Consider the following 6,070-nt stretch of genomic DNA (forward strand, 5'->3'; position numbering starts at 1 on the left):
CATCTTCGGCACTGTCCGGAGTGCTATTATCTCCTGTGCCGGTATCACCGCTTTTGGCTTGGCGAGACTTAGAGCGGCGCCGCTGATGTCGGGGCTTGGGTTGCTTCTTGGAGGTGTCATCCTCCGCTGTCCCGTTGCCAGTGCCTTCTTTGGGTGTGTCCACCATATATATATCATATGATGAGGTGGCTGTCCAGTGCTGTAAGTGCATCTAGTGCCACTCCTAGTTGGTTTTGGAGTATTGACGACAAACCTAGTTGAGGGACTAACGTGTTTGTGAGAATTGCAGGAAAACACAGGTACAAGTCCCTCATTGATTCGGTTTTATTACCAGAGATGACCCCTAAAAATGTACGAAGACATTGAAGACAATGGTGGTTTATGAAGATATTCATATTGAAGACAATGACATGAGAAGACTCCCTATGAAGCTTATGGAACTCGAAGACTTAGATCCTTCGTAGGTTTATTTCATTTATGTTGTGTCATAGGAATCACCGTACTATTAAGTGGGGTCCAAAAGAACCAGTCAGAATGACTGTAGTGATGCCTAATTCAAATCCTATGTCTTCAAGCGAAGACTTTGAGAGAAAATCTTGTCCAGAGTCAGACAAGTCAGCTTTACTTGTAGCCCAAGTAAAGTTGCCGTGTGAGCTCAAAATTCGACCATTGGTACACGTGTCAGTTCCTTAGTGACCCAGGGTCATTTCGGACAGATCAGGTCGGGTTGCCAAGTGGCTATAAATAGTCCACCCCCATAACCATAAACGGTTGGCTGCTCAGATTTCAGTGCACGGCTTTTGTCATTTGAGAGCAACCCACCTCGAAGCCTTTGAGAGAAAAATTCCTAGTGAGGAGAAAAGCCCTAACCACCCAGAGCCAGAGTAAATTGGGCATCACTTAAGTCTTCGTGTCTGTGTGATTTGAAGACTTATTACACTTGAGGACTGTGCATCCTCCAGACGGTTAGGCGTCGCGTTCTGAGCATCCAAGAGAAATTGTGGATTGCTAGTGAACGAAGTCTGTAAAGGTTTGGGAGTCTACCTTGAAGACTTACCTGAGTGATTGAGCGAGGTCTGTGTGACCTTAGCTCAAGGAGAAAACGGTGAGGACTGGGTGTCTTGGACTAAGTGTCCTTGACTGGGTGTCCGGGACTGTGTGTCCCTCGGTTTAAATACCTAGCCGCTCCAACCAGACGTACAGTTGTCACAGCAAATGGAACTGGTCCAACAAATCATTGTCTTCAACGTGTCACTGGTTTCATCTTCACTTCCTTTCACTTACAGTTATTCATTGTGAAGCCATTGCATTCTTGCTTTATGTTTTGTCTTCACAACATGAATGTATGATCTGTTCGGCTTCATAACTTCTTCCTACCTGATCCTTATTACACTGAAGCTGTTTGTCATTGCGCTTTCACTCTATTGAATACATGACCATGGCTGGCCTAGTGTAATCTAACTTCCGCTGCATAGTAATAGGCATAATCTTCACTGTTTGTCTTCATAACTCTCATGTTTTGAAGACTTTCATAAAAATCGCCTATTCACCCCCCCTCTAGTCGATATAACGCACTTTCAATTGGTATCAGAGCTAGGTGCTCCCTTGTTCTGTGTGATTCGGTTTAACCACCTGGAGTTTTAGCGATGTCGACTGCAGGGATAATCAAAGTCTCCGCTGCTTGCCCCGTCTTCGATGGAGCTGAATATCCCTACTGGAAGAATAAGATGCGCATGCATCTTGAAGCCATTGACGTCGACCTATGGTATGTCGTCGAAAACGGCGTTCCCAAGGCTGGAGAAGGTGTCACTGCTGCTGATGTCAAGAAGTTCATTCAACTGGATTCTACTGCCAAGAATATCATCTGTGGTCATCTGACCAAAGGACGGTATGGCTGTGTGAGTGCCTTGAAGACATCAAAGCTAGTCTGGGACTAGCTCTCCAAGGTCAATGAAGGCATCTCAACCCAGAGAGATCAAAGAATCAGTGTTCTTCGCAACCTCTTCAACCGCTTCAAGCGAAATGACAATGAGAATGTCCAGCACACATTTGACCGGCTCACTGACATCACAAATGAGCTTCAAGCCCTCGGCGCCACTGAGATCACCAAACATGAAATCGTCAAGACGCTGCTGAGATCACTTGATAGTTCGTTTGACATCCTGGCCCTGATGATTCAAGAACGTCCTGATTTCAAGACACTCGATCCGTCTGACATACTTGAGAGGCTCAACACACATGAGTTTCAGCTTTCTGAGAAAAGAGATATCTACGGTCCAAACTATGGGCGAACTCGTGCTTTGAAGGAAAAAGCTGTCTCCTCATCTGAAGAAGAATCTGACTGCAGTTCTGATGATCCTGAAGACATTGGAAGATAACTTGCAATGCTAGTGAAGAAGTTTCAAAAATTCACCAAGAAGAAAGGCTTCAGAAAATCTTCACGATCAAGCTCAAGGAATGATGAAGCTTCTGCTCATGACTACAAGAAGAAAACATGTCACAAGTGCAAGAAAACTGGGCACTTCATCTCTGAGTGTCCACAGTGGGACAATGAGAACAGAAGGAAGAAGAAGAGCAAGGAATATGATTCTGACGACAAGAAGAAGAAGAAACACTCAAAGTCTTCTTCCAAGTCTTCATCAAAATCTTCATCACACAAGAAGAGCTCATCTGGCAACGCACGTGCATTTGTTGGAAAGGAGATGGATTCAGAAGAGGAGTCCGCATCTGAGGAGGCAGAGGTGGAGTCTGAGGAGGAGTCTAATTCTGGCATTACGAGTCTGGCTACAGCATACGTCGCCAAGTCCATCTTCAACACTGAAGACAATGACTGCATCACCGACACCGACGCAAATGACAAGAACGACTCCACTCCTACCTACTGCTTCATGGCACGCGGTGCCAAGGTAAACACACGCACTACTCTCTATGAAACATCTAGTGACGATGACTCTGAATGTGATTCAAAACCTAGCTACAGAACACTTGCTAAAATTGCAACTGAACAACAGAAAGCTATGGAACATATTCAAAAACTGTTAGACAGAAGCGATGATCTGTTGGGTGCCGAAATGACTCGTTCTGAATCCTTAATTGAAGACATAAAAAATCTTCACGTTAAGTATCAGGAACTTGAAGATCGTCTTGAGACTCTCTCAACTACTCATGAAAAGCTCTCCTATGATTATCTTCAAAAGAAGCAAGATCTTGAGAAGTTGAGAGCGGATCATGAAGATCTTCAAAAGGAAAATGAGTCACTTCGCTCCGAACAGATCAGTCCTGCTCAGGAAGGATTTGAACCGCCATGTCTTAAATGCATTGAGCGTGATAATGCTAATTCTGTTGCTGAATGTTCCACTGCTACTGCTGTTCGAATATCTTCAAATGTTGATGTGGTAACTAACCCCTCTGCTGAGGATACCACTGCTATTGCTGATGAGAATGCTAGGTTGAAGACATTGCTTGAAACAGGGATGTACAAAAGTCTTCAAGGGCATCAGACATTATGTGATGTCCTCAAAAAGCAGATCCTGAATCGTAACCCTAGGAAAGAGGGTGTTGGATTTGTGAGGAAAATCAATGCAGATGGCTCTTACTGGAAACCTGAGCAGTACCCCAAAACCACATGGGTTGCTGCAAAGGAAACTTTCAGGCAGATCCATCCAATTTATCTGGCTTCACTTGTGCTAACCCAATTATCATTGATGAATCCTTTGATGCAAACTATAAACTGTTTAAGAATCAGAATGGTGAAGTGTTTGCCAGGTACATTGGTACTAACTGCAGGAATGGACCGCCTATGAAGAAGATCTGGGTTCCGAAAACATGTCTGGAAAATCTTCCTGTGAATGTCTTCATGACACCTCACTTGAAGAAGACAAACCTCGGTCCAAAGGCTTCATACAGACAGAGGACTCACCTGAGTCACACTAACGCAAATGTTTTGCAGGGAAACCACACTCAGGCATATGAATATGAGAGCGGTTCATCGAACCGTCATGTTCATATGACCAAAAATTATTCTGCTTATGCCTATGAGTATTATTGTTCCCCTGCTAGACTGTTTGCTAAGGCTTCAAAGCCAAAATTCTCAGATGCTGCACTTAGACTCATAGCTTCTAATCCACCCTTGAAGATGTGGGTGGTTAAGAAAGCTTAACTCTCTTTTGCAGGGAAAGGTCTCCAGCACAAAAACAAAATCTTCTGATGCTATTGCTGGGGACCATAAAAATCTTGTGGGGCGCAAGATAAACTGCCCAAATGGCATCATTATGTACTTCGTTCCTGAATCGCATGCTACTCTCCCCATTAGTCCTAATCTGGATCTAAGTTTTCATAACCCACTGGTTCGTCAAATGTTTATGCTTCACAACACTCTTCGTGAAGCCTATCCCCCTAACTGCACTATAGGGTACGACACCAGCGACTTCAAAGTCTTCAGAATGGATTATTGACAGTGGGTGTACAAATCACATGACTGGCAGAAGAAGCCTTCTTATGGAGTCAACTTTACGTCCATCCGACAAGAGCCACATTACATTCGCTGACACTGGTAAAAGTAAGGTATTGGGTCTAGGTAGAGTTGCAATCTCAAAGGATCAACACATGGATAAAGTCATGCTTGTTGAATCCCTTGGCTTCAACTTAATGTCTGTCTCAATGCTTTGCGATTTGAATATGATTGTAATGTTTGGCAAATATCGCTGCCTGGTGCTAATGGAATCTGACAAATCTCTAGTGTTTGAAGGGTATAGGAAAGGTGATTTGTATGTGGTAGATTTCTCAGCAGGACCACAACTTGCAGTATGTCTTCTTGCAAAAGCTTCAGAATGCTGGCTTTGGCATCGAAGGCTTGGGCATGCTGGCATGAGGAACCTCCACACCCTTGCGAAGAAAAAGCACGTCATAGGCACCGAGGGCGTCAAGTTCAAGAAAGATCACTTATGCGGTGCCTGTGAAGCAGGGAAGATGACAAGGGCAAAACATCCTTCGAAGACAATCATGACCACTACTCAACCCTTCAAACTGCTTCACATGTATCTTTTCGGTCCCACTCACTACTCAACTTTTACTACTTCTGCATGCCTCTATGGCTTCGTAATTGTTGATGATTATTCTAGATATACTTGGGTGCACATAATCTTTTACAAGACTGAAGTGCAGGATGTCTTCAGACGCTTCACAAATCGAGCTATGAACAATTTTGGCGCCAAGATAAAGCACATCAGAAGTGACAATGGCACTGAATTCAAGAACACTGGCCTTGATACATATGTGGATACCTTGGGCATCACACATGAATTCTCAGCTCCATACACGCCACAGCAGAATGGCGTCGTCGAACGCAAGAACAGAACACTCATTGAGATGGCTAGAACAATGCTAGATGAATACAAGACTTCAAGAAAATTCTGGACTGAAGCCATTGATACTGCATGCCATACAATCAATCGTGTTTATCTTCACAAGCTTCTGAACAAGACATCTTATGAACTCCTAACTGGCAAGAAGCCAAATGTCAGTTACTTCAGAGTATTTGGCGCAAAATGCTGGATCAAGGACCCACACCACACCTCAAAGTTTGCACCAAAAGCACATGAAGGCTTCATGCTTGGATATGGAAAGGATTCGCACTCCTACAGAGTCTTCAATCTCTTCCACTACAAAGTGGTTGAAACAGTGGATGTGCGATTTGATGAAACCAATGGATCACAAAGAGAGCAATTGCCAAATGTGCTAGATGAAGTTCCAGCAAATGAATCAATCAAGCTTATGGGAACTGGAGAAATTGTACCTTCTGAAGCTCATCCTGAAGAAGAACTTATCATCTCAGCACCTGATCCACATGAAGACAATGCTCAGCCTGAAGATATACCTTCAAATGACCACATAGATCAGCAAGAGCAAAGACTTCGCCCCACACACCCTCCTGTTGCAAATGAAGTACAAATTGACAAAATACTTGACAGCATCAATGCACCTGGTCCACTCACTCGTTCAAGGGCAACTCAGCTAACAAACTTCTGTGGGCATTTCGCATTCGTCTCAATATCAGAACCCAAGAAAGTTG

The sequence above is a fragment of the Triticum urartu genome, chromosome 5, assembly GCF_003073215.2.
Source record: "Triticum urartu cultivar G1812 chromosome 5, Tu2.1, whole genome shotgun sequence".
NCBI classification, from domain to species: domain Eukaryota; kingdom Viridiplantae; phylum Streptophyta; class Magnoliopsida; order Poales; family Poaceae; genus Triticum; species Triticum urartu.